The 24,337-nt window shown below is 40.6% G+C and overlaps 2 long non-coding RNA genes across 12 annotated transcripts in view; one reads left to right on the top strand and one right to left on the bottom strand.

Moving 5' to 3' along the window:
- Window positions 1–24,337, bottom strand: part of LOC110398168 — a 210,490-nt gene that overhangs the window by 141,283 nt on the left and 44,870 nt on the right. The window contains exon 1 of one of the 11 annotated variants that reach the window (XR_002438238.1): window positions 18,924–19,242. The exons of 9 other annotated variants lie outside the window; for them this stretch is intronic. This is a non-coding gene — a long non-coding RNA (uncharacterized LOC110398168). Of the gene's footprint in view, window positions 1–16,866; window positions 17,333–18,923; window positions 19,243–24,337 lie in introns of those variants that run through there. One more of the 11 variants, XR_002438235.1, reaches the window with a different exon arrangement.
- Window positions 8,229–10,781, top strand: LOC110398173. The gene is made up of 3 exons (XR_002438245.1): window positions 8,229–8,311; window positions 9,672–9,809; window positions 10,412–10,781. It is a non-coding gene; the product is annotated as an uncharacterized LOC110398173 (long non-coding RNA).

A 24,337-nucleotide genomic window follows, 5' to 3' on the forward strand; every position in this document is an offset into this window, starting at 1 on the left:
TCTCACTTTCATGTCGGGGCTTTTTTTTTTTTTTTTTTTACCTTGCTGAGGTGTTGAACACAAGGCCAATAGATTTGCCTCAGAAAAAAAATGAGCCTGTAGGAGCTGCTTCATCATCTTCCTTCTGCTTTTCTGTAACAGTCGGTGTGGCAATATCCGCTTAAGTTTAGAAAGCATATTGTTACAGGATGTGTGGGAACCACAAATACCATCTGAGCCCAAGTTACAGTAAATCCTATTCTTAGTGTCATTAATGGAAGCGCTTCCTTCTCGTCACAAAAGCAAATGAGGGAAGGTCCATTAATTTTTCACTTGCGGAGAAGGCACTTTAAAGAGGTGGGAGGAAGGACTGCAGCTGGGTGCACGGGCAGCTGACAGCTTGACACCCTGCGGAGTCCAAGGAAGGGCTTGAAACCAATTCTGTCTGTGAACCATCAAAGCCTGAGTTCTGCTCGTTGCTTTAGGGATATCTTAAATATAAGCTCAATTTGAATCCATAATGATGTTTGTATTAACACAATATTAAGTTAGTGGGGCTATTCACTACAATAAACAGCTAATCGTTATTTCTGTTGTTCCTGGCCACTGTCTGCATTACAGTAGAATAAATGAGAAGAAACAAATTTCCTGCTGCCTTGAATGCAATAAGACATAAGATAATAAACGTTTCCTTTGGTCTTAGCATTTACGCTTCCTGGGCTTGGAATTCCCTTGACTTATACCAAAGTGAAGCAGGAACGAATCCACCAAAGTCAATGGAGTTAAGCTAGGGTAAATCAAGCCCTCTATTACCACAAATCAATTCTCCATTTGTTTTAATAACATTAATTTAAATGAACTCACTTGATATTCTCGTACCTCTGTTATGTGTATATAATTTATGCTAGGGGTAATCCTGGACAAACCTGGGTGCTTAGGACTTCTCAGCTCACTCCAATTTGAATATCTACTTTAAATAAAAGTATTAATAGGATTTATTTTTTGATCATGCATGCTGAACCCAAGTGCAGGGCATGCAGTTAACTTAAAAACATGTTGAAGACTTGAGCCGATGAAGAAAACTAATGACTTTACCCTAAGTGCACCTGGTACCCCCGTGAGTTTGTGCAGACATGCTCCAGAAGCCTGACTAGAGCAATTACTTCCAGGTCCCTGAGTCAGTTCAGTTCTTTGCTTTCTGTACCACCAAGCCATCTACCAAGATTGGATGTGATGAGCATCACACTCCACAAAATTCCTGCAGACAAAGAAATGAGTTTTCACTGTCTCTAAGATATTTTTGTTTCTCCCTCAGGTGACAGAGGAACTCTAGTACTGCAGCAGTCTTTGCAGTCACTCAGTCTGGTGCATTGCATACTGACCTGAATTATATTTCTGTCACAGCACATAAAATACAAAGTCACCACCATCTGAAGATCTTGGGATTTAGCTTTTGATAGAATTACTTCTTACCACAAACAAGAACAAATATTAAATTTTGCTACACATGATGACAATATTCAATAGCAAAAATTAGTTTTTAGAGACAAAATGTGCCTTGCCTCTGTAAAAATAATTCCTTGGAGATCAAGGCTGGAAACCTTCTTAGCACAGACTTAATTCTTGTTCCTCTTAAAACAGGTCACAAACAGTGAGACCCAGGGTAGGATTCAGCAGGAAATATTAAGGTAGGTCTCTTTTTAAGGTTTTATCCTGTGAAGACTCATGTCTACTAAGAGTAGAGACTGAACATGAAAATTTGCCTTGCTAATGGCACTGTAACAACATATGTGAAAGCATTACAGGAAGAGGCAGGTCTAAACCACATCCACCTAAAGATCACAAGTAGGAAGAAACACTTCCAGAGAAAAAAGTAACATTGCATGAAGATGCTTTTTTTCGAATCAAGAGTTGCATTTACAAAATACATTGATCAAATTTGGGCTTATAAATCCTTTGTTCAAGGTCAGAGCGATAGAAAACCATTTCTCTAGGTTTACAGGTCATTCGGAGCAGAGGGGGAGAGGAGATGGGAAAGCCTATTCTTGTATGAGTGGCCTAACTTCAGATCCAACATGGGGAAAGATTGTTATGAAGCCATAACATCTAAGAGACCTTGAATATTTAACCCTAAGGAGATTTGTAAATGTAGTCCCCATGCTCGTCTCTGAGACGTGCACCCTTGGGCATAAGGTCTGAAGGAAAAACAGTCTGGTGAATACTGCTCCTCCACTAGCACAAGGCAACTCCATCCACCCAGTTGTGCTCAACCCAACAGCTTCTGTGAGGGCATCAGCCACGAGATGTTTCATTCAGTGATGCACAATATAGGACCTAATTAGGATCCAATTAGTACACCCTCATATGGAAAAGTGACAAAATCTTGAGCTTAAAGCCTATAGGAAAACAACATCATTCACTTGAGTCTCTTTGAAAAAGGTCGCCTGGTGCTGCACACGGGGCTCTAACAGATAACATGAGACACTGTCTTTAATAAATAGGACATCAAGATCCTAGGAAAGTCCATTCCTTGTTACTTCATGATATTGTAGAAAAGACTGATGGTTACAATAAAAAAATCTTAGCAGGTCTGCATTTTCTTACATATATTAGGTAGATTAGCAGGATACTTCCAGCAGAAGTGCTGTAAACAGATATAAATTATGGTTTATGGTATTCTGTGGGCTGCTAGTATTAAAAGTCTAAATATTTCATCAGACACGTACTTCTTCACATTTCTTTCAAATGATAAGGCAAACACTTAGTAGTCACCAAAAATTTAAAAGAAAAACTAAAATTCCTCTCTCAGAACTGGCTAGAGAAGAGGGCAAATTGGAAGATCACAAGACCACTCCAAGACCTGAAAGGCCTCTCTCAGCGATTTGCAATTAATATCCATATTGGATTTGTGAGACAGCAGCTAAGACAGCACATGATGAATGAGGAAGAATGCTTTGCAGTATGAACCCAACTCTTTCGCCGTGCAGAAGAAATGATGCTTTCAGCCTGCCTTGAAATCCATCTTGGCTTTCTGCAGGATGTGCACTCCTACATAGTTTTTCCAATGTTGGGTCACTTGGGTGCATCACTGCAAGGACAATGGCATCAGAACGGTGAAAGAAACAAGGTGAGAAGGGGTCAGGGAAGTGAGTATGAGAGACAGGGGAAGAACAGATAAAGAAAGAAAACGGAACGGGAAAAAGGAGTGTGTAATCAAAGCAACCATAGGAAAGGTGTTGAAAAAGAACGAGGGAAATCATCACTGCACAACAGCACTTTCAGTTCCATCACTGAAAGTCTTGGATTCCATATTTTGCATCACTTCTAACTGACCAGAAACCCAGCCTGAGGAGAAACAATACAGCTGCCTGGGCCAGCAGCCAGGATGCTGTCTGCCTAAGAACATTTTTATTTAACTTGAGGTTACAATTCTTTGTTTCTGAGCATGCAACATTTCATATAAACTCAGAGTGCTGATCTATTCCTTTTGAAAATGTAAAAGCGATTTGGGCTTCAGTTCCAGCTTTTGATTAAAAAGCTTTTAAGACAAAACCTCAAAAAAATAAAAAATCCTATGAAAATTCTGGGCCAAGCCCATTTTCTGGCCTTTAATTTCCAATAATGAGGGAGAAAACAACTATAACTGGAAGGAGAAGAGACACATATAAGTTACTTTAAGATTATTTACTTTCCTTAATAAGGGACTTTAACAGGATGATGACTCATGCAATATAGATAAGCAGAAACAAATAAATCAGGAAAATAAATAGATGTAGAAATAAATGGAAAACTCAGAAGACAAAATATTTATTAAAACCTTGGAGGAAGAGTAGAGGGAATGAAGTACTTCCCCACTAAATAACGTTAGCTATTTTTTTGGCCCTTCACAAACCATTTCTTTTGCTACAGATATTCCTATGATGTGAAAAGTCATAGATGTTTGTTCCTTGGAACCGGTGGAGTTCCCTCTCCTGCACCTGTGATGGAGGTGGTGCAACACGGACCTCACCTCCTGCTCACATCTCCTTCCAACTATTCCAAGACCACCCCATCACTCACCTGCATGGTCTCTTAGAAGAGAAGTGCCTAGGAGGATTTGGCCAAGGGGCTGCAATGGGGGTGCAAAACAAGGCACAAGAGCATCTGTTGCTATAATTATACCATGAAGATAAAAGAGAGATCATAGTAGAAACTGGCTATTCCTAGGGCAGTTCTTTATGTGTTTGGGTTTGTTTTGCTTATTTTGTGCTTTATGGTATTTTTTTGTATTTGTGTGTTTGTGTATATGCATATGTATATTTTCCTGGTTGCAGTTTGCATTTCAGCTTTTTCTCTGCCAGAGATCTTCTGACACAGACAAGCATCTGCATTTTCGTATTTTATGGTGTTCCAGTCTTGGCAGATGTGTTCAGCTGTATATTTAGATCTGCAGCCACAGAATGGTTGAGGCTAGAAAGTACCTTTGGGTCAATCTGGTGCAACCTGTGCTCAAACAGGGCCCTCCAGAGCAAGGTGCCCAGGATCACGTCCAGGTGGCTTTTGAAGATCTTCAAAGAGGAGACTCTAGAGCCTCTCTTCATAGAAAGATGGCCTCTCTTGACCTGCTGGTGATGCTTTGCCTTAGCAGCAAGGGCACACTGCTGACTCACATTCAGCGTGCTGTCTACCAGGACCCCCAGTTCCTTTCTAGCAGAGATGCTTCCCAGCTGGGTGGCCTCAGAATGTCCTGCTGCTTGGAGATTTTCCTCCCCAGCTACAGGACTTTGCACTGAGAGTTACGGTGTGATGTTTACAGTTAAACCAAGCGTACCTTATAGTGTTTCTTCTAGTAATTTTCTCCTTTGTATTCAACACTATTATTTTATACTTCTAAAAATGATCAGACCAAGATGATGCAATCAAAATGAACAACGGCCTAATTGAAGTACCACCCTTCTTTTCTCTTCCAACCTGAGAAATCATTTCAACTCTTCAACGCCCATCACCCCAGCATTTGCTGATGCTTTCTTTTAATGATGACAATCTGTTGCAGCTCAGACACAGAACTCACATTTTTCCCCAGACACCCAGTCATTTGTTTCTTTGTGTGCGTGCTTTATTTTTTATGGGGCCAGCTGCTTTGTGATCAGCAAAATGTCAGAAAAATCATCTTACCATAACAAAGCTGAAAATAAAATATTCAAAGAAGCAAACTCCCATGGAAACATTTAAAGTCCTAACAAGGGAGACTTCTCATCTCTGTGCACATGGGTGACTCACTGAAGTAAATGGGAACTGCGTGACTGCATCAAATATTTCAGTACTGAAGAGCACAGATTTTCCCCTGGTTTTGGCCTTTTAGAGTGAACTTACAAATAAGTTCTGATAAAGAATCTAGATAAACTTTCTCTATGATATCTCCCATAATAAGAATATCACAAAGATTTGAGTTATGATATTTCCCTACCAAGACTGTGTGCTTAAAATAATACGTCCTCAAATGCTTTTTATAAACCCAGCACTCACATTCAACTGTCCAATTTACAAATGGAATGAATGATACCTAAAGGTCAAGGCAGATGTGTCTTTGCAAATACAGACATTAATTACCATCTCAGGAACACATGGAGTTAAAACTCGCAATATGGAAAAAAGCTGTTTCTGTAAATATTGTAATTAAACAGAATGCTGTTTTTGTAATTGTCAGAAAAGAAAGCCCCAAATTACCAGGAGGAAAGAAATTAGTGCAAACAGATCTGCAGGAAAATATTCTCATTTTAAGTATCAGCTAAAATCTAAACTGCCTATGAAAAATTCACAAAGATATACTCAATGATGCACCAAATTATCCTCTTGGGTTTCATAATTCTGTGAGTGTGTGCAATTAGTTAACGGTGGTGTTGTTATAAAACTACATACTGTGGCTGGCGGGTTTTGAAACTACTCCAGAAACCAAAGTCTGACGCTAAACAACTATTGTGTTTGGGTATTAGGCAACAGGAAATCTGCCTGATGATAACTGAGTTATACCAAGCCCTGCAGCAGCCACTGAGACACTATGTCCATTTAATCTGCAGATGGCAAAGTAGATATGCCATTCACAGCTGCATGCATGAGGATATGACATCTTTGTCTATATTAATCTCATGGCTGGCTTCACATGACTCATTCAACCTTTTTTTCTATTACATGAAAGGGAAGTTAACTAGCAAGACCTCTGGGGGATTTTTAAATAGGTCCAGCCCCGCTGTGATGTACATTTAAAGCAATAGAGCACAGAGCTACTCTCCACGTTCCTAAAGCTCTCATGCCATGCAGCTGTATAAGTCCACTGGTATCCAGGCAAATCCCCTGTATGTGTCATTAGCTCCTTTCCAAAGCAGTCTTGTTAAAGCACACAGGCTGTGTTGCCAAGAATATGACAAGTGGGTCAGATGTATTAAAATAAATATTGAGAGAGACAACATCGGTAGGCTTTGTTATCCCAGTTATCAGCAGGGAGATAGAAGACTTAAATAAATGAGCAGCTTTAATTAAAAAAAGAAAAAAAAAAGGAAAAATATCTGTAGTATCTTTGTTCCACTAAGATAAGCCGACAGCTAAGGCAAACCACCGCTATACACAGGGGCAGCGGCAGGAGTGTAACAAGGTTCCCAGCTCTCCTCATCCTCTCCTACAAAGCAGAGAAAAACACCAAGGGTTTAGCTCCAAGTCATTCACAGGAGCCTTGCTGTTCACAATAGGTTGGTTTGGAGATGCTCTGCTTTTGAATCAATATTCAGATAAATACATGTTCAAAGTGGAATATCACTGGGGGAAAAATATCAAGCTTTTCATTCTCTTTTTTTTGGGAAAAGCGAAGAACCCTTACAGGTTTGAGAAAATCCACACAACAGTACTATTTTCAGTTATAATAACTCCTTCAAGTCTCAGAGGAGACTGCTTTGAAGATCAAGTGACATTCTCCTCCCCAGAGAAGTAACTCCTGCAGTTAAACAAGATACAGAAAGTGAGGAAGAAGCAGAGCAGAGGGCTGTCACAGGCAGTGATGGTCATGCAGACCCACAAGAGCAGGGGCTGGCTGCAGATGTAAAAGGAGATTGAAAAATGAAAAAATATTTATTTTGAAAAGCACTTTCACAAGGAAATGTTTTCATGTGAAATTCCCATTTTGAAGGTCAGAACCTATGCTTTTCCATAATATCCCCATCCAGTTTTATACAAACAAAAACAATGAGACAAGAGGGGGAAATTTTTTCCCATAAACAGTTGTCCCATGTGGATGGTAAGCTCCAGTTTGGAGAAATCTGAAGTTGAATAAAGCAGGCTCCAGCCCTACTGACAGTATTTGCAAGACTGTCTTGTTTGTATCCTTCAGCTCCACTAACAATATGCTATCTGCTGAAAGCTAAAGCAAATAGATTCAGAGCATAGCAAGTTATCAGTAGAAAATAAGTTGTGGAGAGAGCATCTACCCAGAGAAGTGGGAGCAGACCCTGGCAAAATGTTCCAGTCTTCCCAATTGAGTACTAAAAGCCATTGGCTTCCAAAAATATACGCCATCTCCACTTTTTTCGTCGAAAAGAAAAACAAAACACCAACACCAAATAAATACTTAAGATACTTTAAAGTAGTTGAAGATGTCCAGATTCAGGCTAAATGAAGCATTTCAAAGGCTTTTTGATGATCAAGAGCCAGATCAGCACTACGCTTGAAGCAAGCTCTCTAATTGTGCTTGAGAGTACATTTAACTTCAAAGACTGGTGTGCTTGAGGGGCAGTGAAAGGAGTAATTTGTTTTTTAAAAATCTAAACATAATCAGAAAGACTTTGATGCATACCTGTGTTGACCTGGGAGCTGAACTGTGGCAGCCACATTTGTAAATGATAAAACATTTATCACAGAAGGGAGTAACCACTGCCCTGCAGAACTGGGAAACCAGCAGTATCCCTGGACTTGGCAGAGCACATCCAAAGCAATGCCAGATCTTGGTAGGTCAAAAATCCAACAGCTTCCCAATGGAGATCACTTGTGGGAATATACTTGGGTTCATGCTAATGCCTTGTCATTTTCTTATAAAACAAGAGCAGAAATTGCTATTAGTATGCTTAAAATCCTCTAATGACAGAGTTTCAGTACTTTCCCTAGGCCAACTCTGGTTACAGACTTCTTCACCTCTTTCAAAATCTCTATGAAGTAAGAATGCATTTACACTTATTTTCTTAAAGAGATTGATGCTTTGTGACATAAAGATGAACAGTTCTACTTCTGTAACCCAGCTGCGCCATTAACCTCTTCTTGTGAATAACGTGTAAAGTAAGATATTGATACTAGATATGGAAAACACAAAAAGGTAAGGGGCTCAGAGCACAACAACAAAGACCACAGCGATTCCACTGACTCCTAGCACAAAATACTGCAGTGTATCTCGATACTGAGATGACATTCACATTTCTGCTGGGCATTCTGCAGGGCCAAATGTATTTCAGCTAAGCCTAGAACTGAATGCCTAGCACACAAGTAGCCCTATTCAGGATTACTGCATAACTCTCTGCGAGGAGTTGCTGGCTCGTAACCACACATCCATTTTAAGTTGTTGTGCGGTGTTTCTGAAGCAGTATCTCAGGAAGCAACCTGCCCAAACAGCTGCCAGCCCCTCACCTGCCTTCCCTGCAGGGATCTCGGTAAATAGGAGCTGATCCCTTCTTCAGACACAGAACACTGGTAAAATCATGCCATCTTGCAGTGAGAAGAGCAGGAAATGCTTTTGAAATTGCTTTTCATTCTTTTATGATCCTGCTCTTAACTCTTCCCTCCACTGGTAGGAAATGGACTTTTATAGCCACTATCTCTCAATTGTCAAACCTAACATCAGAATTAACAGTACAAGAAGTCTTGTGCAAGGGACAGGGCTCAGGCTGCAAGGTGATCTATGAGCTTTTTTTCCCCCAGGGTCAGGGTAGGGGTAAAATCATAAAAATGGTGAATTGCTTATGATATGAAGAGAAAAGACACAGGTGAGCCACAAATTTTAGCCTGGCCAATTGTAGTCAGATATTCTATAAAGACATCAGTTAACCTAAACCTCAAAGCTTGTTAAAAACAAAGCAAGTATCTTGGAAACCCCAGCAAATTAGATATACTGCAGATGGTTAGCAGGAATAAAGGAGATTAAGTGGCTAGTCACACTTTCAAAACCAGAAGAGAATTTAGTACTGCGTCAGAAACAAAACACTCCACCCGTTAATACAGAAACTAACTGTATGAATCTAGGGCTAAGAGGCTTGCTGACCACTTTTCAAATAACCAACACTTCATTTATTGCCAGAGACAAGAAGGTATTTCAAAACTCCCTGAGAAATGGTTGTTCCCACAGCCCTGCACTCAATGCATGGTGTTTGGCAGCAAAGCAATTTGAAGCAGCCCAGAGCTCTGTCTGCACTAACACCACTACGGAGGTGTGACAAAACCAATTATAGGCCTGTTCACTATTACAGAAACGGTCATGTTGTCTTTCTGAAGGAAAATGAGTCTTTTAGCGAAAAGGATTTTCCCAGAAAAATAACATGTTTAAGTTGGAAAGTATTCAGTTTCTGATGACCAATAACTTTTCTGAATGTAAAAACTGAAAAATTGTTCAGAGAACACTCTGATGAAGATATTTTTAAAGCAATAGGTTTGCTTTCTGTAGGTTGTTTTTTTTTTCCTGCCAGGAGGAAATTCAGCCTCCCAACCAGCTGTTCTCACCACTCCGAATACATAAATATAGAAGCAAAAGAGAAACATGAGCAGTTTGGAAATACTCTCGAGGAATAGCAGACTACTTAGCCGTCCAGTCTGCAGCTATAACTGTAAGTTACAGTGAAACCTTCTTTCTAAATAGCCATAAGAAAAGATTTAAAAGATGCGTGGCCAGAGCAGAAAGGCTGTGCTCTTTTGCAGGCCCGAGGGCTGTAACAGCACTGCAGTGTGTCAGGTGCAGCCTGGGAGCGCTGCTGGGGACTGCAGGACGTGCTCGGTGACTTAGCTCCAGCACTAACATGACACAGCAGAGCAGCACAGCAAAGGAACAACGCTCCTCATTTGTTACTAATTAGAGTTTGGGAAATATTAAAAATCAATAGTAGTTCAAATTTGAAACCAGTTTTCCTCTGTATTTGAGAGCTTTATTTTAATGTGTATTACTAATAGCCAGGACAAGCGGTTCTGTGCATTAGCAGCTATCCCAGAACACAAACAGCCATTGTGCCCTTTGTGCTTCTAATCTAAATATACAGAGAAAGCACTGGGGAAAGGAAATGTTATTATTCCCGCCTTAGAGTTGGAGAATTGAGACAGATAAGAACGGAGCAATTTTCCATCCTTAGAAAGGAAGTCTGTGACAGAAACTGGGACAGAATGCAAATTTCTACAGCTATTCTCAAAACAGGTTTGTTGGCATAATTGTTTTTAGACTGCACAGGTTGCCAAAGAATCCTGAGGAGCATTTATGGAAAGTGAACCTTAAATACGCGCTGTGCAGCGAAGAGCCCTTTCATGTTCAGACGGTGGATAACGAGAGATTGTCTGCAGCTGACTTCAGAAAATCATAAAGAGGAAGAACTGACAAAAGGAAATGGAAGAGAAGAGCATATGATCCAAGCAAAATGAAATGTAGCAACATGAGATACCGTGAGCACAGACTGGTGCATGGGCTACGTCACTCTTCCTCCCAGTGCATTAGCTCTCAGTATGGCAGATGATAGCGAGCATAGCTGGGTGGTCTGTTAGCAAAATATCAGCTGAAGTCACTCTGACTTCAGTAATGCACTGCAACCAGATGAAATCACTGCAACACACAGATTAACGAGGTGAGATCTAGACAGAGAGGAAAAAATGACATATGAATGCATGGGGCTTTTGCTGATAAAGCGCTGCTATAAATTCTGAGGATCGTATGCTGATACAAAGGGGAATATAACAAAACCATATATGCACAGACAAGCCTCCTGGTACCCCTCTGAAATCAAGGCTTTTACCCTCTGGTAGAGACGTATCTTCAAGACTGGGTGCAAAGAAACCAAACTACTGGCTGCCTACGCTGCAGACCACAGCCACAGTATTGATGTAGACTGAGGTAACGTTTTACTGAAAACCCTCACCTGAAAAAAAAAACACCACTTTTCTTCACTGCAATTTTCAGATTTGGTACAAAGAAATCTATTTTGTTAGGAGCAATTGGGTCAAATATAGTGTTTGCAGGTATGTCTCAAAGAATTGTTCTTTCACACTCCTTTTATGCTTATGGAATACTAATAGTGAGTGGATTTGCAATTAGGGTTGCATTTGCTTAAGATTCTAGGCAAAATACTAATATCTATATGCAACAAAGACAACTCCCTATTTTGATTTGATCCTCAGTATAACTTGTTTTATTTAACAACCTAGACAGAAAACCTTTCAGAGGTAACCATCAGGAGTTTATGATTTTCTACCAATTGGACGCTTACTATTTTTCATCCCATTAAACAAAAGGATTGAGAATAAACCAAGCATCTGCATGAGGGCAGCTGTACGCTTGCAGTGACTGCCTCAGATACCAGGGCACAGGGTGGCTTTGCAGGCTGTTCTGCCCCATCACATCTTCCTTGGGTTGACTTTGTCAGCCTGCTAGACTCAGCAGCTTTGCTCTCAGGTTTTATCAGCAAAAGTAATGTCAGAGTAAGACCCCGTGCACTTCTGCTACTGCCTGCGGCTAAAGCTTGATTTCCTATTAGGGAGTTACTAATCTATCACACATTAATTAATCGTATAGACTGTACGTAGAGCACAGTTGAATAAACTTGGTAGAGAGAGGAATCTGAAGTCACTCCAATATCCTGAGGGCTTCTCATAGCTCTGCCCTCCATACTAGGAAATGTCATTCTCTAAAGTAGGTCTTACATCTTTAGAAGATGTGCGTGGGGACGAGCTCTCATCTGGGATGTAGAGACAGTTTCAGGCAAAATAGCAAGAGTGGTTGCTCTAGTTTGATGAGGGTTTCCTCATTATGTTCTGTGCATTTCAAATGTGAGAGTTTGGTTTTGTAATGATATTGCACATTATTTTTGAGCCTCAGGGGGTAGATGTAGGATTTCAGAAATAAATATATTAGCAGGAACAATTGCAGCTTAGAAGAAAAAAAAAGTTACACTTTTCCTGATTGATAATTTCTGCATGCCACCTACAAAGGCCTGTGTTTCTCTGCTCTGGAGTTTCCCAGGCTCTGGGGTACTTCAATTAATTGCCATTTATATAACCAATATATCCCTTCCTCAGGGGCAATGAAAGCTCTGACTAAGGAGAAAGTCATCAGATCCCTTTCATCACTCTGGAGCAGGACCAGTGACTAAAAAGCATAATATTTCGTTTGGGCTTAGTCTCATCTCTGCAGCACATTTGTAACAGGCAGGTCTCTTTGCTGCCTAGTTTTTGTTTGCTGACTTCAGGAGTGTACTTCAAAAGCTCCCTGTCCTCTTAATGAAAGCACTATGCCTGTCTTTTATCGTATCTTTTGTTCTGAGTTTTAGCCCACATTCCCAAATGGAAGATGAAGAGTAGGAAAACTTATTCAGCATGACAAAATAGTCATTGTGGTAGAAAAAAGTGTAGCATGAATCTAAGTGAAAACCTTACAGAAAGAAAATTCTAATAATGAAAGTAGACCTGCTGAGATATGCTTTTTTCTTAATACAGCTCCCCTGCCCTAAAATAGAGAAAAGAGAAACAAAAGAGCCATATAGAAAGAAAAGGCCCAGATGAGTCCAGCTTTAAGTAATCCTATTGAATGGGGTGGGATGACAGTGACTAGACATGTGGTTCATCTGCTGCTCATTAACGCTTTGCCCTTAGCTCTGTGCACTCCATACCCCAACTTCTTTGCGGGTCAAAGGAAGTGGTGGTTAACATCACCCTTTAAAGAAAAAACTAAAAGACTCAGTCAAAAAAAAGATCTCTATTTATAAAACGCTTTCCTAAAAATGCCTCTCTTTTGTTGATTTTTGTCTGATCCAGGGAATTATTTTTGAGGTGTAACAGTTGTATGTATGTATATCTTCATAGCATATTTCTGAATTTGAAAAGTTTTTATGCAAAGGATGTAGTCTCAGGATTATTTATTATTATTTTGACAAAAATTCTTAGTTTTTCTGTCTAGCAAGTACAGTCTAGTCTTAGTGTTCTTCCTGGAGAGACTTATGCAATATGCAGACCAAGGAGGTAAGGTATGTATGGTTTCCTCTGTATCCCTTTGGATGGGATGTGAATCATCTAATTAGCCATTCCAGGACAGCACAGCAAGTCCCTTCCAATCCTAATCTCCCTTTGCATAATCTGTAGTAGTTGATAATGGCATTTTGTTAGAACAGAGCTCTCCAAGATTTCTATGCAACTCTGAAGACCTACTCACACTTCACGCTGCGTTTGTCTCTTAATAACCTGATTTACCTGGAATCAGGAGAAGGTCAGACACCACTTCAAGCCTCCTGAGTAAGTATAGCAGTATGTCAGATGTAAAAATCTAGCATCATTTCAGAGAAGCTAGAGGGCGTTAGCTGTGGGGAAAGGACAAAAGCACACTTAAACTGTTCTCTTCTGTTTACAGGTTATTCTACCACTTAAGTCATCCAGTGACACAAAACCACTTTCACACCAAAAATAAGAAGATCTAAATGAGAGATCGCAGAAACCCAAGCTGAGGCACTGTGCCTAGAGATACACCTGCAAGTGACCATTTTGCATCAGTTCCCTGCCAAGCCAGCCTCAGAAGTAGCCCTTGTGCTCCCTCAGCCTCCAGCAGTGCCTTCAGAGCACTAACACCAAGCCATGATTTTGTTTCATACCCCAGAAATTGTCCTTCATGAGCTAAATACACCAGACTGCAGAAAGCCAGGTACTGATGCCACTGCATGTCTGGATTTCCTGATTGCATTCATTTGCATTGCGGCTCCAGTTAATTAGTGACACTGCTAGTTTTCAGCATCACCTTCAGCATATGCCCTCAGTAATTTTCTCTCACCTATGAACTTGTCTTACCTTATTTCTCCTGCTTCACAACTCCCATTTTAGACTGGGCTGAAAAAATCCTCTTATTTATGATATGATTGGCTTTAATCTACTAACTCAAACTCACACTGAATGGTTTGTTCTGTAAAAGGTAGAAAACAACTTCTAGACCTCCACAAGGAAATTAACAACATAGAACAACTTAGCTTATATTATCTGCATCAAGACCATTGATCTCCATGGGTCTGAGCAGGTTACAGATCCTTGATACGCACACATTTTTTTTCCCCTGAAGTGTCTCCTGCTTAAAGAAATTTATCTCTCTCGCTTGTTCATTTTACTACTTGACTTCAATCAAAACTATCTCCACTGAAGTCATTCTACAGATTTCATTTCTCTACTTAAACACACCATCTATCCTCACTTGTACCACCTCCCTCCTCCTACTCATTTAAATGGGCTGTTATACCAGGGTAGATTAATGTCACGGTCGTCTCCCTTGATTTAAATGCTGTTTGATTATATCTGTCAGGATATACTTCTCTCTATAGTACGTGTTCTTGCCTGATGTATTAATCTGATGGAGTAAATGGGCCTAGAGACATGGTCTAATCATTGCGCAACGTTAAATAGTTAAAGCAAGGTTCAGGCCTCCAGGTACGGACTTGTTGGTATTTGTTATTCCTGCAGGCAGTGGAAAACATGCCAGACGATACAACTGCCAAAACACAACGGGAAAGTTGCATTCTTCTAGACTGATGTGGTCAGCAAATACCATGTTTGCTGTTTTTACATCTTTTTTTCCCATTCCTCTGTTTCATTGTTTTGTTTTATTTTTTTTTTTTTGAGTCAGCCTTAGAAAAACCTCCTTAGTCTTCAGCAGAATTTCTGAGCTAAAACATGGGCAATGAAAGCTGCAATTCTACATGCTACTTCAGAATTTTCTTAAATTATAATTGAAATAAGCTTTGAGATTATCATTTTCAGATAAATTCACAATTAAAATATTGAAGTGAGGGAAACTGACAAAAAAATTAATAAGATCATTAGTCTATGTCGCATTTAAACCAGACAGACAAAAGAAACATTTCCAGAGAGACAAATTTTAGAAAATTAACGGAGAAATTGTTCTGAGAATATTAGTCGAGAATCAACACCACTGAAACCTGCAAGTTTTGTTTTGTTTTTTTGTTTTTTTTTTTTTTTTTTTTTTTAACAGCTAAAAGCCAGACAACTCGAAGTTTAAAAGAACTTAAACCCAAAGCAAAATGCTGTACAAATTCTGGATTGGTTCTCTTGAGATAAAAGTCTTAAATTTATAGGAAAACTTTCTGTCTTGTGATGCTGTCTGCCTATCAAAGATGCACACCTACCACAGCTCTGTTACACAGTTCTGTGCCTGTTGCTTTGGGTTACTGCAGTCCTTTCCATCACACAAGACCTCATTGACCTTAATTTCCTGCACCACAGCCCAGGGCCAAATCCATTGTAAAGTTCCCTGCTCAAAACTGCTGCATCACAGTCAGATCTATGCTTTGTATGGGAAAAAGAAAAAAAAAAGAGGAAATAACACAGAGAATAGATCTCTTCCCCAAAATACATACATCAGATAAGGATGAAAATCTCTGCCAGAAAAATCCTTCCTCAGCAGCCCAGATTTGTGATAAGACACATATGGAATCAAAGAAAATGCTGAACAGATACGTGCTGGCATTATGAAGCCTTCCTAATAATGCTAGATGCACTTTTTTTTTTCTGAGCTGCAATTTTATGACTGAGTTTAACACTTCTTATGTGTGATGGTAGAAAGCAACTATAAAGCTGACATTATAATGTACAACTGTGGTCCAAAAGTCTGGGAGATAAACACACAAGGACAGAAGAAAGCTAGTATGAGGAGGAATTGTTCTAGACTCTGCAATAAGGGACTTGTTAAACACTTTGTGGCAGTTACACCCAATATATACCCATAGCTTACATACTATGGAAGTAACCATGATAACAGCCTCATATTTCTATAGCACCTTCTTTCTAGATGGATCATTATTTATATAGCACTCACATGTGGGCTAGACGTCCCCTATAGGAATTTACAATCTCATTTTATTCATGATGTTCAGTTACTGTGGTGAAAAGAGCCATTTATATCCAGAGACAGACAAGTAGAGTAACAAACAATGGGGAACTGCAGTGCAAGGGAAAGAAGCCAAAAATCAGGATTCCCAAGAGTTTATTCACTTAGAAGGTTGGGGTGACTTTCTCCACCTACAAAAACACTTAATTTGGGATTAAGGATATATCACGTTATACATGACATCAGTACAAATCCTTCCTATGCATATTATTCACATTCATACTCATTCCCTGTAGTCATGTGCATTGATTCAAGCCTGATCTGCGCGCAGCAACTTCCACAGCAATGTAGGACTGTGAATGATTGGGTAGAATCCTCCACTCTGGTCAGTGCTTAATGGTAACAGGACAAGTGCAGAGAGAGAAAATCCTCTAGCAGTAGGAGTGAGTAGCTGCAATTCATTCTGCAGTTACTGTATTTGATAACAGCATGCAAGAGACCACCCATCCATCAACGCTTTTTCATCATCATCAGTTTGTCATGGTAATGGGGTAATGGTATCTGCAAGGCTAGAGTATAGAAATGATTTCTATTTAACTAGTCAGACTGAGCATTAATTATTCTGTTATCCTCACAGAATGTTGCTACAAAGATTTTTTTGTTATCCCTTCTGTCAAAATACCATCCTACTCCCTTTAACCGTCAGTCCCTCCATACACCAGCCATGCAGCTACAGGGCCCCATGAAGATACTATAAGAACATTTTTAATACTCATATATAATGATCTGCTCATAAGCACATTATTACTCACCAGCATCATCTGTACTACTCTGAGACAATCCACAAAGAAAAAGACTGTTGTTAACTATGCCAATAAAAAAGTAATAATTTTCAAGTAAAATGACGTTCCATAACTTCAATCGTGTAAGCCAAAATATTTTGTCCCGACTTCATGTTCTAACTTTGTTCTTTCCACAAGCACTGATTGTGTACATAAGATGATAAACGATGGGAGAAAGTTCTTAGAATTGTTCATCTAGAATGAAAGGTGGACATTTCCTAATCAAAATAAGTGTGCACAGAGAAACAAATGAAAAGAAAACAAACGCAGCCATTATCCGCACTCAACTCCATGAACAAAGTGTTAGGCTGAGCCAAGCACTGGTATCAATTTTCTTTGCTTAATGAAAAGGTTTTCCGAGATGTAGTCCTTTCTGCTTCACTGTAGATTGACAATACATTCTGACCTAATGGATGCTGATTACTGTTTCCATTATGCAAGGCTGACAGAAGCAATATTTCTTCAAACCACAACCTGTTGTTGAGCACAGAACTATTGTAGAGGCAATCTGTACTACAAAGGCCTTTTTCATATCACGTGTTCCTCATGTGCTTTGAAGTCGTAGAAGACCTCTCACATAGCAATAGGAAGACTTGTGAGGCTGCCCTGCTGTTACAGCTGGGATAGCACTCAGGAAGAAAACCAGCACCATCTGTAAGTCTTGGTTCAACATAAAAACCAGATGAGAAACACGCACTTCAGTTCTCTAAATAAGACCAGACTGAAGCAAGCACCACAAATGTGAGACTGCCTGGGTAGGAAGTCCTCAGCTCTTCCTGATCTCCCCAAGACTTCAACCAAACACTACCAGAACTGGCACAGGGAACCATATTCTTCTTGCAAAACAGAGGAGAAAAAATTAAACAGTATTCGTGTGTGAAACCCTGCATCTACCCAACATCTGTTTTTATTTGGAGGATTTGAGAATTCACTAAAGCAGAGCCCAGGCTGCACGTGAGGTGGGCCTGTTCTCAGGGGCACAGCCCCACCACAGGCTCCTGTCAGAGCAGCTGACATGCTCTGCTTTTATTTGTCAATCCCGTACATGAGCAATCTTCTCACCATTTACGTTTTGTAGCCTAACAGCTAAGACCAATGCACCCAAGCTCTGGTAGCATACTGCAGGCACATTTTGCAAGGCACGGTATAGGCCACGTTTCCTGAAGTGAGTTTCTGAGGTTCCTTCCCAGCGTAACTCTGTCAGTATGGAAGCAGCTCTGGGTTTCTGCATCACCATGCCCCTGGCAGCCATTTCAGGAGAGACCCTCCTGAAGAGCTCTGTTTTACTCATGTGATCAGTTTGTGGGAATCCATCCTCTAAATTTGACTCATCTTGTTAAAGCAACTGCAAAAGACAGTTGTGCCCGTGGAACGTCTGGGGAAGGAAAAAAAAAAAAAGAAAAAAGAAAAAAAAAGAAAAAGCTTTTTCCAAAGAATATTAAAGGAGAACTAACATGGCATTCACATGCTGGGTGGGGAGGTCTGAGTCAGCGTAAGGAAGTGGTTGTCTCTCTCCACCACCTCAAACCACTCACAGCTGCACCAAGCCTCTAAAAAAGCCTTCTCCCAGAGAGAACTAATTGCTAAAACATCTTCCTGAGCTCTTCATGCATACATTTGCTTATATTCAGTCTAGCTACCTACTGTCAGAAAAACATTGCAGCAACCAGCAGGGCACAGCTAGCACAATACTGTGGATGTTGGGCTGCAGAACCCTCACCAGTTGCACCGAAAACTTCTGTGCTTGCCTGGAGGTTTTCTTGTTTCACTTCTTTTGTGTCCAGGGCTTCACCTGCTAAGTGGCTGGTTGCTGGGTGACTGGGATTTCATTAAGCTGCACCCAGAGAAAAGCCATTTGCTGCTTTTAAAATAGTCACTAAAAGGAAGGGGAAAAGAACATTGCTGCATGTCATCATTCTGCAGGAGCCTAATTTCTGGTGCCACTAAAAGCATTATAACTACAGGCAGGACAGAAACGCATGAAAAGTCACACAGTGATCAGTTGCCAGCAAAAACTCAATACTCACGCTCTTATGTTTTCATTTATGTCGGGACCAATGGGGACACGCGTTTCTGTATCTCCATGAACTACAAGTTTCCAGCACTGGGTTGATACCGCAGGTAATCCATTTCCACACCAGTGGAAAGGCAATGAGACAAGAACCTACTGCTCTCAAATCGGCCCAACACGGGTGACACAGGCTTCCCTACAGCTGCACACCATAGGCTGCTAGAGAGATAGCATCATCCAGCCCACATCACACAGTGAGAGTCATTCCCATGGCCACACTCCCTTCTCCACAGGTACCCGCTGAGTCTTCTCACCAGCATACCCCCAGGTGCCTGCAGCAGGCAGCTTAGCTCCGACACCGGGCCCATGGAAGGGTTTGCCTAAAGGAGCTGCACCAGCCTTCTGAGGAGACAGAACACGGCACACACGAGCCCTAGGTTAGTATTAGGTATACAAAGGTTTCCTATTTGAACTACAGAAGGTGGAAAAGAATACAGACTAAGCGACCTTTTTAAATCAAGCAGAAGCATGAGTAAAACCACAGCTCTCCCAAGCTCAGTGCCACAGATTTATTCTTGGAGCCACCAACCACAGCGCTAAACAGTCACTTGACTTCAAAAGCTTGTGTGGGTGAATGACAGGAGCAACTCTTTTTAGTTCATTTTTGTTATGCAAGGTAGTCCTGGTTGGTGTTACCTCTCACATCCTTGTCACCTGGCTGGCTTTCCTGCAAAGGATCCTTCTGTTTATGTTTACCACCCTACCTGATGTGCAGGACAAATACTAAAGACTGTGAATTATTCAGTGCTGTACGTGGTGAATATAAATTTTGTTTACTATTCTTGAACTAGTGAGATGCTACATGGATGCCGTGTAGGAAACAGCAATGGATGCATGCCTACTGAATAAGTATGCCTTGCCAGCACTGCAGAACTGCACGCACCTCTAAAGCTGATTGATTGATTGTGGCTCATGCCACATGAATGTCTTTGCCAGTGGAAACTGTGCTCACAAAACAATCATTCCAAAAGGCACAGAGCCATACTGGCATTTGCATATTTGTGTGTGTTTCATTTTAAAAGGTCACCTGTGTGTTGTGGCTTATTTTCCAAGCAAGGGTAAGTCATTTTGTCCTTGTTCTTCAATTTGCAGCAACTTCACTCTCTTTCAATTCCCTACTGTTTGCTGTGAGCACTGCTGCAATACTTTTCCATTTAGATGAAAAAATAAGTTGCACAGCCCCTTGGAAATTGTTACCACAGGTATTCAGGAAATAGCTGGCAAGAAGAATGCTGTGGTTCACATTCCCTCTGGGCAAATACAAGATCGGCACAGTGCATAACCAAGCCAAAAAACTCATAAATACAGATGAAAAGAAAATTCAGCATAATCCCTTTCCAAAGCTGATCCTTAGTGCATCTCTGAGATGACAGGATGTGCATATGCCTGGCTGTCTGCTGACATTATAATGGTTGATAAGACTCCTGCAAATGAGTAGCAGAGAATGATCAAGTAGAACAGCTTTTGTTTCCATGAAGCATTCTTAGTTGCCTGGAATAGATCTCCAGTTGCATTTCACATAACCCTAGCAGAAAACTCCACTGCCTAAAATCTGCACTGCAGCAATCTCTGAAACAGAGTTGGGAAGAACACTGAACCAACAGAATACTGGCTCACTGAAATGAAACTGTTTTGCAGAAAGATTACTACAAGACAAATAAAAAATGTATAGCAGAAGCATACTGAGTAATTCGTGTACTGGATGTCAGCAACCCACCTGCCTTGTTGACTATCCACCTTCCAAAATCCCATTTTATTTCATTTTTTCACAAATCAGGCTGTAGCTGGTTATGCAGGAGTTTCCCAAACATTTCATAGCAACCTACTTCCTGACTTTACTCTTTCAAAATTAAGACTTCAAATAGGAATTTCAGCCCATGTAGGGTTTGAGAACAACAGCCAGATCTTTGTTGTAGATGCTCCTATCTCCAGAGGAGACAAGGTTAACATCTGACTGAAGGCCACATGGGGTTTCAGAGAGCAAGGTAATCTGACTTGCACTTCAGCCCTAGCTGGGCCATGATATGGGGACCCTGGGTTAGATACTACACATTCAAATTTCTTTCAGTACAGTGCTTGTTGGTTTTTTTTTTTCCTGTGGAAATTAAAATACCTGCAGGCTGTGTGATCTTTGTTGTCACGTATCACTTTAAATATTTGTTGCTTATCGTAGCCTCTCTTGGGTCTGTGTGTAAATGATTCTAACACTGCTGCCGAAAAGCAAGTTTGTACAAACCTGTACAAGCCTATTAGCCTCTAAGTGGTCATTCTGACTTCCATGGAAAGATTCCAGCTGACTTCATGGAAAGCTGAATCAGGTCCCTAGCGAAGGTTGCAAATTTAGGTCTGGTTCACTCACACAAGAGTTCATAGTCTTGTCTAGATCCGTTGAGTATGTCAAATTATCAAGATTTTTGCTCTTTGCTAGAGCAAATGTTACCGTAACAGTATTGAAAGTGGAGATAATGCAAGAATAATCCTTCACAGAGTACTGCTGCTATACTGAGAATTCAAAACAAGAAACGCAACGAAAAAGGGATACTGGGTATAGAAGTGAGTAGTCTAAAAGAGGGGATTTTTTTTTTCTTTTCACTTTTATTTTGCTCCCTTTATAGTATTGACTCTTTTTATGAAGAAAAGTAGTATGCTCCTCACTGCTTTCTCAGGTGTTAGCCTTGGTCCAATTTATGATCTGTCTTAACTATGTTATTAGTTATGTATCTTTTGTGATCAGCCATATCTTCTCAACAAAAGGCTTCTGATCCCTTATTAACAGCATTTCATTGATGCATAGATAGATGTAGAATGACAAAGACATACGAAATAATGAACAAGGCAATGAAACCCCTTTGGATTTTCCTATTCTACCCACAGTATAGGACAAGAATAAGGAGACAGTTCATGAAATTAGAAAGGCTGCAAAGGCTGATATGGATTAAAGGAAAGACTTTTCTGCTGAACACAGGTTCTAACCAGCCTGTGAAATTAACCACTGCCTACTCAGAGTTGAGGAAGAACAAACCCGTATTTTGTGTCCTTTTTTTTTTTTTTTTTGAAATATGGGAATCTAGCAATGTTCATATCCTCAAAGCACATCTTGAAATAAAGTTGTAAGAGACTATTTTAGTTAAAAGAACAGATGAAACAGGAGTTGCTGGTCTGTACAAGGCACTCAGTTATCTGGCTGGACTAGGCTTAACAATACTCTTAAAAGAAAGATACTTAGAATAGGATGCTTGAGAAGTAAATGGAGGCAAGAAAAATAATGAAGAAAAGGGAGAGACCAGAGGCGGCAGCAGTGAGTTACAGAGTCAAGCAGCTGCAGACTTTCAGAAGTCTGGGGTTGATTTCTGGAGTAGGACAGCCAATTCTGTCTATCTCACAACAGGAATGTTATCTGGGGCAAGTCAGCAAAACCTTGTTGAACAGGGACACATCAGGAGCAACACTACAAGTAGCACTAAGCTGGCACTGCCTGCCCCAACCTGGGCAAAGGAGGTGAGCACGCTGGGTGCTGAGCTCCTCCCTGCCTGGGCTCAAGTAGGCTGCTCTGGAGCAGAGTGGCTGTTTGCACAGCATGGAGCCAAAGCCCTGCACTGCTCTATAGGTTGCAGTTTGCTGCTAACTCATCAGTGTAGCCTTTATTACTCAGAGCTTAGTGCTGTTCCCTATTTCACGGTATCAAGCATCTTTAAATAGGAAAACTGAAGGTGGTCTGATTCTCTCTCATATTGTAATAATAAAGCTATATTCAGTTTCTCTCATAAGCTTGTTTCTGTGCCTATAAATTCCTAACAGCAACTTTTACTTTCTTTAGAGACAAACCTGACAACCCTCTTCCTCTGCTGGCAAAAGCAGCTGTCCTACCTTGTCTCTTTACAGAAATGGCAGTGGGACAACACTAAGACCATGCTGGACTTCCACATCAGGTCCTTTTTGTAATACAAAAAAGACAGGGTTTATTACTCAAAAGCTCATTGCAGTAGCCTATGGTCCACTAGCAAAATTAAAAGTGATGAAGGATGTTAATCTTCATGCTCCAGGATATAAACTAATTACCATCCGGAGTCAAGAAGCAGCTTTCCTCTTTATACTGATGCAGCCTTTACTGTTGCCTTCGAAAATGATGAGTTTGGAAGGAGACTGTGCCTCTCTCTGATATATTGACCTTTGTCAAAGACTGGATTCTTAGCTAGTGGATCAATGGCCTATTTCAGAATGACGTTTTTGTGTTGATATATCACCTTCCATTCAATTATAACCATCTAATTTAACACTTATTAGCAAGGTAATGCCCCAGAGGCTTGTATTTGCCAAAGTGTTTGTTTACCTTTTTTATTCCAGAGATTAGTGCAATCTCACATGCAAAGTACAAATGAACACAACCAGTGCTCCATAACTTGCCTTTCAACTGAAAGGTTGGTGTTTCTTCCATGCCTGGTGGAGGCAGCAGAAACAGTGACACTCATATAGACCTAAGCCTTTTATCAATGAGCAGTGGCAGGTCTATTTGTTTGAGCCCTTGCTGACACCCACAGTCTCTGTAATTCAGTCTGACAGATTGAGGCCATGTTCCAGATCTCACAAAAGAAGCAGAGGCGGGTATTGATTTTTCTGTTATTGTTGGTGATTTGCTGCTTCATTCCTCTAACAAATGTTTAAAAAAATATATATATAGTAAACAGGAAGGTCACAGCTGCAGGTTGGCAGAGCACATAGTGCTCTTTCTCCTGTTATTCTCTTCTTATTATTCAATGGGCATGTTCCACAGACCTTGAGCAACAACACTGGATAAATATGAAGTAAAAGCCACGATGACGCTAGCAACCCAGGGGGTCTGGGGGAGGAATCTGTTTCCAGGCATGTTCCACATTGCAGCTTTGTGTCACACTCCTGAATCACATTTCATAATAATGGCTGTATTGTATCTTCTCCTGCATGAACCCTGGTGTGTAGATAGCCTCCAAGTTCACATGGAAATCATGCCCCTCAGCTTGCTATGCTCAGGCTTAACCCTAACTGACCTTGGGGCCAAGCTGATGACACCACACAGCTCAAGCCCTGATCAACTGCAGGTCCTACCATGGATGTGCCAGATGCTGATTACATCCCTCACTTCTCCTGACACCACAAGGATGCCTCATCTCAGGAACATACTTGCCCTGCACATCTGCAGCACTTGTTTGTCAAGGCACACATCTTGCAGCACCATAGTCCTGATGTATATAGATGCAAAAGTTTGAGTTCTGTTGATTGTAATGGAAGACTGGATACACCTGAGTCCTTAAAACAACTTCCTATATTTATTGGTTCCCGTGCTTTAGAAACTTTCTAATTTTCAAATATACCAAAGGAAATAAAAAATGTTTA

The sequence above is a fragment of the Numida meleagris genome, chromosome 4, assembly GCF_002078875.1.
Source record: "Numida meleagris isolate 19003 breed g44 Domestic line chromosome 4, NumMel1.0, whole genome shotgun sequence".
NCBI lineage: Eukaryota > Metazoa > Chordata > Aves > Galliformes > Numididae > Numida > Numida meleagris.